This window comes from Macaca mulatta, chromosome 3 (genome assembly GCF_049350105.2).
Source record: "Macaca mulatta isolate MMU2019108-1 chromosome 3, T2T-MMU8v2.0, whole genome shotgun sequence".
Taxonomy (NCBI): Eukaryota; Metazoa; Chordata; class Mammalia; order Primates; family Cercopithecidae; genus Macaca; species Macaca mulatta.
The window spans coordinates 19886704-19899813 of record NC_133408.1 but is presented as its reverse complement, the minus strand read 5'-3'; the positions used below and the strand labels follow the sequence as shown (position 1 = coordinate 19899813).

The 13110-nt window shown below is 36.0% G+C and overlaps 1 long non-coding RNA gene across 3 annotated transcripts in view; it reads left to right on the top strand.

Moving 5' to 3' along the window:
• Positions 1-13110, top strand: part of LOC144340131 (uncharacterized) — a 322018-nt gene that overhangs the window by 277872 nt on the left and 31036 nt on the right. Inside the window, exon 3 of one of the 3 annotated variants that reach the window (XR_013415852.1) lies at positions 10959-11391. The exons of the other annotated variants lie outside the window; for them this stretch is intronic. This is a non-coding gene — a long non-coding RNA (uncharacterized LOC144340131). The remainder of the gene's footprint in view (positions 1-10958; positions 11392-13110) is intronic. 3 annotated transcript variants of the gene reach the window in all.

The window sequence follows — 13110 nt, the reverse complement described above, 5'->3', positions numbered from 1 at the left end:
GCATCCCAAGTAGCTGGGACTACAGGCACACGCCACCATGACCAGCTTATTTTTGCATTTTTTGTAGAGATGAAGTTTCACCATGTTGTCCAGGCTGGTCTTCAACTCCTGAGCTCAAGTGATCCACCCACTTCTGCCTTCCAAAGTGGTAGGATTACAGGTGTGCACCACGACTCTCTGGCTATCATCAACTTTCTTGAGAAATAAAAATTCAGCCTTTAACATTTTATTATATATACCCTTCATTGCTTACAACTTTGCTGCCTTAAGGGTTTACCGCAAAACTAAAAACCGAACAATGTCATTAATGAACAATACCATATACTCTCCCTATCACTTCCCATAAGGAGACCTGAAGTGGTAACAATCAACAGTTGCTATGTATGAAACAGCCTCACGCAGGAGGAAACACGGCCGCTCAGATGAACTGGTAAGCCAAAAACTGTGACAGGTCTCAATTTCAGATTTGACCATAATTACAAAGTTAGCATACCACAATTTCACATGTGTATACTGAGAAAAGGCATCAGATCCCTGGGTCAGAGACACAGGTGTTTTTCTATTTATTTATTTATTTTTTTATTATACTTTAAGTTCTAGGGTACATGTGCACAACGTGCAGGTTTGTTACTTATGTATACATGTGCCATGTTGGTGTGCTGCACCCATTAACTAGTCATTTACATTAGGTATATCTCCTAATGCTATCCCACTACCCCCTCCCCACAATAGGACCCGGTGTGTGATGTTCCCCTTCCTGTGTCCAAGTGACCTCATTGTTCAATTCCCACCTATGAGCGAGAACATGCGGTATTTGGTTTTCTGTTCTTGCGATGACACAGGTGTTTTTTTTCTGCTAACAATAGAAGCCACTGTTGTTTTCTCTTCATCACTTCCAAAACCCCCACAGAGTGACACAAATTGCAGCTATATGTTCACCCATGCATGCAGTAGGTCACATCACAGAATTAGAACCCCAAAATTAAGAGAATCTGATTTTTCATCAGAGCTTCTGGTGACCAATCTCTTCCTTCAGAGACGGATTATGCATGTTAAACCAAGTTTAGCCTAAAGCTGCCGCCTTACATACTTTAAGTTTGATCTAGTTTTTGTGTACATAGTGAACAATAACAATTGGAGGTGTGGTAAACAGACTGTAACCTACACTTGTGCCAATCACCGAGTTTTGGCCAATCAAATGTAGCCAACTGTTCAAAGCCTGCTCAAAAAAGGCAAACGTCAACCTGTAACCAATCCAGCTGTTTCCGTACCTCATTTCCAATATCGGTAGGTCAGTTTCCTTTTTCTGTCTGTAAGTCTTCTTCCACCACGTGGCTGCACTGGAGTCTTTGAGCCTAGGCTGGCTCAGAAGCCTGTCGGATTAGCAAACTGTTCTTTGCTCAATTAAACTCCTTTAAAGTTAATTTAGCAGAATTTTTTCTTTTATAAAATAGTGTCAAGTTAGGCAGAGGGCAAAATTGCACAAGCAAAAACGGTGAATGGCACTAGGTATATCTCTTTAAGGTAGTAAGTATGGGTGCTACTAAGGTAACTATGGAACAGAAAATGGAACAAGATTGTAGGTTATAACATCTGTTTCACCTTGGAATACAAAGAAAAGTCATCCCCTAAGATGTGACGGCCGTGAAAATATAGCTGAGACCTAAAATAAACTGATAAAAATTTGACACAGTGGTTAAAGTGTTATCTACGAATAGTGAACTTCTCTATTGCAATCACTCTATTGTTGTTGTAAGGCAAACATTTCTTTTATCCTCTTTGAGCTATATTTTTTTAAAGGACTAAGTGTTATACATGCAATTGTCATTAACCAAAATGAATCCGTTGTTATTCCTTGCAGAATTCTGTCCTATATATTCCATGTATTTATTTTTTCGGTGTATAATTTGGGACTTTAATTACTTCATCAAAATTACTTATTGGAGTACTTAAATTATTGAAGAAACAAAATATCCACTGGATAAATTACCTCTACTTTAATGGAAACATATATATAGTTCTAGAAACATCTTTAGGTCCCACAAAAATTTTATTTTATTTTATTTTATTGTTTTAGAAACAAGGTCTTGCTCTGTAGCAGAGGCTGGAGTGCAGTGGCATGATCACAGCATGGCATTAGCCACAGTAGCTCTTAATGCAATGAAACTATATTTCTGACATGAATCACACAGTGGTTATTTGATATTATTACAAGTTTACCACATCCATTAGATGAAATATGACCCATTCATTCTTTGGCTAAATGCACCATTCTTCGTCTATAGAGAAAATGTCATATCTGAAAGTTTCACTTTCTAGTTTACACCACTTGACTTATAAATGATATTTTACTTAGTTGTGTTTATTATGAGTCATCTATATCAAAGAACTATAAGTTATAAGGTGTTTTACACATTCCTTGACTTATAAATGATATTTTAGTTAGTTGTGTTTATTATGAGTCATCTATATCAAAGAACTATAAGTTATAAGGTGTTTTACACATTCCTATTGCATGTAAAAAGAAGTGAAGTTAGAATGCATTCCATGAGTATGCCTCGCTTTTAAGTATATAATTATGAGCTACTAACCATGAAACTGTGTCTATGACACATCTTTAATGATACATTTTCATAGCAGTACATCATAGCAACTGTGAGAAGTTAAAGCTTTAAATGAAGTCAATTCTATGGGATTCTTCTTTAATACTAGGCTTTGATTGTCAATCTGTGTATACAACTTAAATGCTATATACACATACATATAAACACACACACACCAACTATAAAAATTAGAACATGTACATAAACAATGTAAGTGCATTTAGTATTAAAGTTCTTAAAACTTGGATAACAAATTGTTTTTAAATATATATGAGGTTATATCTGTTTCTGTGTATATTAATATATGTATAGCTATATTATTTTAAAATACAGATATATATGTGTATATATATTTTTTCTTTAATTTTGGTTGGAAAAACTCTAGAAATATATATGTTAATATCAGAGCATAAGGAATTTCTATAATTTAAAATATTACAAATAATTAGCATCTGTAGCTTTGTTGGACATGAGTAAAGATTTCAATAACCCTGTTTTTGTATGATTCTATAAAACATAATTAGGCTGAGTGCCATAGCTCATACCTATAATCCTAGCACTTTGGGAGGCCAAGATGGGAGGATTGCTTGGGCTCAGGGATTAAAGCCCATTCTGGGCAACATAGCAAGACTCTGTCTCTACAAAAATTAAAAAATTAGCCAGGCATGGTGGCTCATACATGTAGTCCCAGCCACTTGGGAGGCTGAGGTAGGGGGATTACTTGAGCCCAGGAGTTTGAGGCTCTAGTGAGCTACGATCATATCACTGCACTCCAGCCTGGGTGACAGAATGAGAATCTGTCTGAAAAAACAAAAATAGAATAATTGTATTTCATCATTTTTAATATGTTTGCTGTCCCATTTTGAATATGTTTCATTTTAATTCATTTCTTGTTAGGGATGTTTTAGTGGGCATAAGTTATTTGAACCACTCAGTATCCATTCCCACTTCAAATGGAAATGCTCTGATTGACCTCTCAGGCTCCATGACTTGGCAGAAGTCATTGATACCCAGGTCTTGGGCTGCGCTGATTACTCAGACCTAAGAAATCAAAGGATTGCACCTTCTTTACCTAACGTAGATCAGGGCCAACAAGAAAGGGATTGTGAGGCTACCAAATGCAGATTGTACACTGATGCTCACACTTGTGGTACTTCTAATACGTCTGCTAAACTGAAATGTGTATTTATTGTTAATCTTTCTTTCTTTTGTGAATTCATATTCTTCAGCCTAATTTTAACTGAGCTATTCATATCTTATGAATATTATTGATAAGGTATCTCCATTTTCTCATCCTCATGTTTCTATTTGAAGAGAATTTCAGTTTGAACAATATTCCTGGCTTCCTCTCCAATTATAACTCATTTTTCTCCATGGGGGATAGTATGACTTAACTAATTGGTATGTTTGAGAAAAGAAACTGAGCATACTTAAACCACACTCTTTAGTTCAGAGCTGGAAGTGTTGGAGTGGGGCACATGAGAATAATTTTTCTAGAATACATTTGTTGGTTCTCAATTGGTGTGTTGTTACAAACTGCCACAAAACTGAATGCTTAAAACAACTATTAATATTTAGCTCACAAATGTGTGTAATCTGCCATTGTGGCTGGGCTCAGTAATACAGTTTTTTCTGCTGGTTTTTGCTGGGCTCACTCATACATCTGTAGACAGTTGACATGTAACTAAGTACCTGCCGTTGTTGATTGGCTAGTTATTGGCTGAGGTCTGGAAAAATGGCAGAGAACAATATTATTTGGGGAGACTGGGAGAGCAGAAAAAAAGCTACCCTGGGAGATTCAGATGATGACACCAAGACAGCTGGCAAAATTACCTGATAAATTTTGCCAAGATTATTTGCCAGGTAGAACATGGACAGTGTCATTTGACTTATTTTGTTTCCTTTAATAAGAAATGAAGCAAAAGAGATGAGCTGAAGGAATTATTTATTTTGTGATCAGAATTTTGAGGAAACATACAGGGACTGGTTGGACAGAAAGACAACATTTCTTCTATCCTTAGTTTCAAAAGTGGCTAAAAGTTTCTTAAAACAAATGAGACCGGTGGCCAAAAGTTATTCAAACATGGATGTGAGACTCTTTAAAGCTCAGTAAGATTTTAAATCTGATAGACCATCTCCAACTGGGAGAACGGATTCCAACACTCTCTAGACCTAGTCCCATATCAGCCCAACACTTGCCCAAAGTAGAGAGTGAGCTTTTTGGAAAGCAAGTGTAGATATGGCTTTATTTTTTTATTTTTATTTTTTCTAATGAATTAAAGTATAATCCACTGTTTAGAAATTCCACGAAATCTTCAAAAGAATTTACCAGCGAATTGAAGCCAGTTCGGACCAAGGAGCTAGAAGTCCTCAAATTGAAAATGGGTTTCCCGGCCACCAAATATCTTTGAAAAGAAAACTGGATGAGAAAACTCTTTAGCTGCTGACATCGGTTGGTTCTTAGGGAAAAGGAAAACAGCTCAGAGGGAAGAACCAGAATCCAGAGGGTTCAGCTAAGATTTACAGAATTTCTAAATTATTTTAAAAGGGATGAAATCATCCAGGTGCTGTGGCATGTGCCTGTAGTCTCAGCTACTCAGGAGGCTGAGCTGGGAGGACTGTTTGACCCCAAGAGTTCACAGCTGTATTACAGTATGTTCATACCTATGTTGTCTCTGCACTCCAGCCAGTTGATATAGTGAGACTCTGTCTCTAAAAATAACCAAACAAATGAGAACAAGTTTACTAGTCTAAGAGCTATGTTTATTTATTTATAAATTTGCCTATCTCGATGCTTCAATAGTCAACATACAAATCTGGCAATTCTCTAGAAGAGTTCTGGTCATTTAAGCTTTCTTGAGCTTCTGCTGTACATAGTGACGTGAAGTCTACAACCATTATAACCAACTCCAATTTCTAAAGATTCCATGTCTTTTTTTTTTTTTTGGCCTGCATGTATTCCCAAAATCTTGATAATTTCTTGAATGGTTTGTTTTCAATGTACTGATGAGAGCCAAGAGATGATACACTAGTTATTGGCTTTGGACAATTATTTCAGTTGAAGTTGGATTGACCAACTATCTGAATCTGGTGGAAATCTCAGGCACTAGGAGCTCTGGGGATGGACCACCATTCTTTCATATTATATTTCGGAAGCTCTTAGTCAAATAGCTAGCAATCTCTGGGTCATAAAACTTTTTGAAATCCTGTTTTGGTTATTTCCAGTGGAGACTGGGCCATTCTAGAGATATTTAGGTACAGTAGTATCTGGTATCTGTCAGTTGATTATGTGAGCAGAGGAGGTACAGCTTTGGTGAACTGGACTGCTGAGTGCCAGAACGAGCCTATGGCCATGAAGCCGGGCAGTTAAGAGCCATCGCAGGAGTGGGTCTCTCTAGTTTGCAGAAGCAAACTGCCAAATAATAGTTTGTCTGAGAGAAGAGATCTACAGGGAGATGATACTCTAGCTATGATGGCAAAATTGGTCCCAGTTAGAATGAGAGTACAGAGTTATATGACCAAATCTGCTGAGGCTGCTACCACCAAGGCTAAAGGATCCTTCAACTGAAATATTTAAAAAGAATGATTCTACAGGAATGAAAACTTCAGAAGTTATTACTCTTTAACATATTTGCAGGAAGTTAAAGGAAGAATAGTCCCTTTTCTTTTTCTTTCTTTTTTTTTTTTTTTTTTGAGACGGAGTCTTGCTCTGTCGCCCAGGCTGGAGTGCAGTGGCCGGATCTCGGCTCACTGCAAGCTCTGCCTCCCGGGTTCCCGCCATTCTCCTGCCTCAGCTTCCGGAGTAGCTGGGACTACAGGCGCCACCACCTCGCCCGGCTAATTTTTTTGTGTTTTTAGTAGAGACAGGGTTTCACCGTGTTAGCCAGAATGGTCTCGATTTCCTGACCTCGTGATCCGCCCGCCTCGGCCTCCCAAAGTGCTGGGATTACAGGCGTGAGCCACCGCGCCCGGCCAAATAATCCCTTTTCTTAAGAGCATGACTTCAATTGCAGCCTGAAATCTGGCCAGGGTACGTGAGCATAGCCCCCCTCATGATTGTATCCTGTATCCGCTACAGAAGATTCTCAAAGTGTCATCAATCTTCTAAAATACAAAAAGATTTTACATATTAGAAAGATAAATTACTTTTATGTCTTTAAAAGGAACAATGTTGTTTGGATGCATCTGTGTTTAGAAATTCTGAAATCAACCTTTAAGCTATAGGTAGAAGCAGCATCAACAAATTTACTATTAAGGAGCGAGACAGAAGAATTAGATTTAGATAGGATAATCTAAATTTCTTAATATGGGTTAAAAAAGACTAGTCACAAGAAATACAGGGTTAAACATATTCCCTTATAACTTTTAAAATTATTTTAAATATTAGCAAGCAAAAGGAAAAGCAATTTATGATAAAATCATCAGATTAGCGGTAAAATTTACCTTTCAAGTTTGCATTATTCATGAGGGCATATTAGCATCACATGCCTTTCATTATGCTCAAAATAGCTGGGCATGGTGGCTCATGCCTGTAATTCCAGCACTTTGGGAGACCAAAGCAGTGGGATCACTTGAAGTCAGGATTGATTGGAACCCAGCCTGGACATTAAAGTGGGACCTTGCCTTTACAAACTAAAAATAAGAAAATTTGCTTGGTGTAGCAGCATGTGCCTGTAGTCCCAGCTACTCAGGAGGCTGAGGTGGGAAGATCATTTGAGCCCAGGAGTTTGAGGCTTCAATGAGCTGTGGTCATAACACTGCACTCCAGCCTGGGTGACAGTGGGAGACCCCAACTCAAAAAAACAATATTAAGATATAGATATTGCTTAATGTCCTTTCATTTCAACTTTGGTAAAACAACAAAGCAAATAATTCCAAAATATTTTTCTCATTTTAAAAGTGGCCTGCCCCCATTTAAAGAAATGTGTCATGTTTTGTTTTGCTGCATGAATGCATTTGTTGCATCAGTGAGACACGTGAATTTACTGCAGTGAGGTGTGAACGGGAGCATGAGTTACTCAAAAGAAATTATATGCAAAACCATATATACTGAGGCTTCTGTGAGTTAATTTCTTTTTGAAGTTGGCACAGAACTTTGTGGTTTGGTTTCCATTCAGTAAATATTCCCAGTGTTTATATAATGGCAAACAAAAGGATACATGCTGTGGAAGTTTGCTAGAGGGATTCAAACTTTAGGATGAATCTTTTAGTGGAAATTGAAAAACAAACAAGATTTATCTTCAAGAAGTGTATGTTTAATATATATGAAATACAAGTAATCAGACGTGCAGCATATTCATTCAATAGAATCTTTATGTTGTTTTAAGAGTATTTACAAAAATGAAAGAAAAACTGTGCAGTGAACAAGTTTTCTTTTCTTCATAATCAGGAACAATGTTTATTTCTGAAATCTAAAATTAATAACAATATATGCATTACCTTTTAGAACCATAAGTATAATGGAAGCTATGTCACCACTTATATTTTCTTTTGGAAACACTTTACAATCATTATGGGTTTTGGGAATTTTCAGAGGCACTAATGCATCGTCAGTATTCGGTAATTCTGAAAAATAAAAGTACCGACATTAAGAAATATTCACTGACATGTGGTGGATTCTCGGATATGAATGCGATGGTCCTCGAAACATGGAAAGTCTGCTGTCACGCTGCATGCCACATCCTGTCAGAACTGGAGTCACACTACAAATCACTTAAATGAGGCTGGAAACCTTTCCAGACAATAGAACATGTAACTCTTGAAAATGAGACAAAGAGTTATGGATCACTCCTTGGTCATCATCGCACTGAAATAACATTTAGTGTTTAGCAGTGAAGAATAGGTTACTTTTAAGTTACTGGAATATAAGGTTACAAGGAAAATCATTTAGTGGCAATATTTAGTAAGAAAAAAAATTCTCTTTCAACAGCAAGTTTTACAATTTCATAATTTCAAAAGGGCATTTAATAAAAAGGTTTCCTCTTATCCTTGCCATAATTCCCTTCTTTAGTGGTGATATTTTTAACTTCTTATAGACTCTTTCAGAATATATCTATGGTTATATGAGTAAAGTTGAATATACACTCTTAGTTTCTCCATTTTATTACAAAATTACAGTACACACTCACATATATGATATATATTTTATATATTATGTTATATGACATATATTTTATATATATTATATGGCATATAGTTTATATATTTGACATATATTATATTACATGACATGGTTTATATATTATATTATGTGACACATATTTTTATATATATTATATTATGTGACATATATATATAACTTTTAGAACCTGGCTGCTTTCTTTTATTCTGCAATCAATATATCTTACTTATCCTTCTACTTTAATATTGAAAGATTTTTTCCCTGGTTAATCATCATATTTAATATTATTTATTTGTTTAAGTAAACACAAACATACATCATGCTATTTACTCAGATGACAATCTAAGTGTAATATTTATTTAAGTAGTTGTTTTTGATGGATAACCACTGTCCAAACCTTGACTAGGAAAAGAAAATGGCTACAAAGAATACCCACTATGTTCCTTATTGTACACATGTGTGAGTACATGTTTGTAAGATACATTCTTAAAAATGGCACTATCTTTTCATAGACCACATGTGTCTTCAATTTCAGTAGCTGTTGCCTAGTTGAGTATGTTATTGATCTTTCAGATTTTTGCCACACCCCAAAGGTAAAAACCAGTAGTATAAGGTCTTTCTTTCCTTACTTTTAACCAGTCTGATTGATGCTAAGCCTATTTAAGATGAATTAGAACATGAGGTTGACCTTGATGAAGACAAAAGAAAAAGGAATACAGAAAGAGAGAAAGGAAGGGAGAGAGGGAATTAAAAAAAAAAGAAGAAAGGAACAAAAGATGGAAGGAAGGAAAAGAAAATGAGAAAGGGAAGAGAAAAGGACAAGAAACAAGGAAAAAAATGGAAGAAGGTAAGAGGAAATGAGAAAAAAAGGAAGAGAGAGAGAAATAAAAAGAGAGAAAGAAAGAAAAAGGAGGAAAGAAGAGAGGGAGGAAGGCAGTGCTGTGGAACATATTCCAGGCGGTTGTGAAAGAATAAAGGGGACCCAGATGAAGCAGGGAACACATATGTGCAATGGGCAGTGTGTTTCAGTAAATCAGTGCCAGACAGTAGAGTTTAGATCCAATGCATCCTATCATCACTAGTGAAGTGTCCTGAACAGAAACACTCAGGGATGAGGTTAGTATTGTATTTCAGAATTTGTGGAACAAGATACATGCAGTGAAAGAGTAGTAAGAGAGACAGATGAACTGACATCTACAGCCATCTTGACCTAAGGTGATGTGTGTGATGAGAGCTAAAAAGCAAGCAGGAGATACTATAATTTGATTCTATATAGGAGATGAATAAATACATGAAACAAGATTTTCAATTATACTATTTTAGCTCTCCTAGAAAGTGGTGTTTCTGTTTTTATGGAAGTAAAGGAGAACAGGCAATATAATTGGTTGAAGAATGTTTTTCCTCTATTTCAATTTAATTCACAGAGGAAACCCTTTAAAAAATAATTTATAGAATATTTATCTAGTCAGGGAAATTATTGAAATAACTGAATATATTTGGCAATAAACTCAGGGCAATTTTTAGGAATCTTTACCCCTCTTCACCTCTTTAATCTCTATCAGTAACTTCCTCCCCCAACTACCTAAACTAAGTGTACATTTTATATGGAGCATTTGAAATCACTATGCACCTATATAGCATTAAGATAACCTGTTCAACACTTCCCATCACAAAATCCCTAAGTTAGAGTCTTAGATATAGAAATTCTGGAACCACCATTGACCTCATTGTCTTGAGAGGTATGATCTGCGTCATCTTACCTGGCTTTGGTTTTGGCACGATTTATAGGTAAGCTTTACGAGGATAGGGATGTTTCTTGTACACTGCTGTTTTCTTAGCACCTGAAACAGTGCTGTGCACACTGAAGATACACTTTAAATTACAATATCTCAACATTTCAATATCTGTCAAACAGATCTCTGTATGTTGGAAGTCTAATTGCACAGTAGAACTAAGGTTAAGGAGGCATTATAAACTAATGAACCACATGTCTCACTAGAAAACAATGTTTATTCAATTTTTCTTAATGTCGTCGTGACAACTCAGTGATCTCAACGGCAAGTTCTGTTCTCCCTGCAGGATCAAGCCCTTTGAATATGGTTGTTATGTTTTGTGTTTTATGTTTCTTTTTTTGCAATGTAAGTTTCAAGTATCATTATTCTCATGTGTTGAATATTAGCAATCCAGCTGCTTGAGTCAATTTAAAAGCATTTAATTTTGTTTTTCTCTCATAGTTTCTGAGCCCACCCAAGTGTACTGCAATCCATCAAGACAGAAAACCCTGCATTTTGTGGCCCAGAGTATTTGGAATTGATTTAGCTGTACCTGGATCCAAGCTGATTTGTCTTCAACCTCCCAGACTTAACTGTCGAAGTCTATAGCATATTAAGCATTTAGGTCTACAGAGTCACAGCCATTCACTGACCTGGCTCTAATTTTCACTTCGAGTTAGTACTTTTTGATTTGGGATTGTGAAAAAGCAGAAATATTTGTCGGACACCCACTGCCAGGAATGCTGAATTTAATTTCAGGACTTCTACTGCAGGAAACAAACAAACAAAAAAGTTAATTTTCCCACTTGGAGTTTTTATCCATGGATATTAGGCTACAATATTTTCCCCAGAGTTATCTTTCCTGCTTCCTTCTTTTGGCAAAACTTAGGTGGAGGTGAGTTTCCTCAATGTGGGTGGAAGGTTAAAGCAATAAGAACTTGCGGTTGCTGGCCTTCCTTGTAGCCTGGTTCCTGAATGCATTTAGGTTGATGTGGCGTCGTAACACTCTCTAGGGCTTACAGGAAAACTTCGTTCTGTTCCGGAAGCTGCTGTGAGCCAGCGGCTATGAACTTGTGGCCCAGCCACAGGGAATCGGGAACTTCTGAGTTAGAGCCCAGACACCACTGAGTCTTACTGAGTGACCTCAGGCAAGTTACTTAACATTTGCCTGCTCCTCATTTTCCAGCTGTAAAATGGAAAAAAAAAAAAAAAAAAAAAAAAACATATTTGCTCATTCAAGTTAAGCAGTTTGCAAGTTGTTCCTACTATAATGTGGGTTAATTTTTATGTATGTTTTTGGTTTTCATTTTTTGCTTTGTTTTTTCATGACAAATTTAAAAGGGGAAAGGGGTGTAATTTTATTTTTAAAAAGATGACACATAAAAATTGCCACAATTCGAAGTGAACTTAAAATATGGCAAGTATATAAAAATATAAATGTATAACCTTTTTTGAGCTACACTGTAACACTCATTAGATATTCCCTGCCAATTATAGTGTGACGCCAATGAAGATGAAGTTTTTTCATGTTTTCTCTCTGCTGTAGCCCCAGAATTTAGAACAGAGCCTACCATACAATAAATGCTCAAAGTACTTGCTAAATGCATTTAATGAACAAATTAATGAATGAAAACATAATTAATAGTCCAAGAAAATTATAGAGTAAGTTCTTAATTTTACTATATATAGACATTTGTTTCTTAATTAAGAATTAGAACCATAGTCAGAAAACAAAAACAATAAAAATTATAACTATCAATTTATGATACTATAGAATTATTTACTGACTCTTTGGCTATCTAAAAATCAAAGATATCTGAGGAGCCTACAAAGCTTAAGTTAAAACACTGTTGTTCTATACACTTTCATACCCCAAATAATAATTATTTAATAATACTTTTTTTTTTTTTTTTTTTTGAGATGGAGTCTCATTCTGTTGCCCAGGCTGGAGTGCAGTGATATGATCTCAGCTTACTGCAACCTCCGCCTCCTGGGTTCAAGTGATTCTCTTGCCTCCACCTCCTGAGTGCGCTTCAGGTGTGCAACATCAAGCCTGGCTACTTTTTTGTATTTTTAGTAGAGATGGGGTTTTGCCATATTGGCTAGGCTGGCCTTGAACTCCTGAACTCAAGCGATCCGTCCACCTCGGCTTCCCAAAGTGCTGGGATTACAGGCGTGAGCCACTGCACCCGGCCTTTTATTAATATTTTTTAATGTTACCTATTATTTCAGGAGATTGCAGCAGAAGAGAATCGTATTTGACAAAAATGCATAAAAGAATAATTGCCTAGCTGAAATATATAGTTTTGAAATGTAAAAAGAATGGGAAATTTTACTCAAAAGAACATGGTAAATTAAACATTGACATAATGCCAAACCAACTTTCTAAAACTCATTTCATTTGGAGACAAGATATATTTTTGTTCTTATTTTAGAATATTACTTTAGCATTTAAAAATAATAAAACATTTTCCCATTGTAGGATTAAAAAACTTAATTTCTGGAATTTTCTTTTTATTTTTATAAATTACTGTGGCATCAGACAGAGTTGTTTAAAGAGTAAATAGAAGTGCTATAGCAGTCTCACTAAATGGCAAGAAAAAGCAAGCTGAAA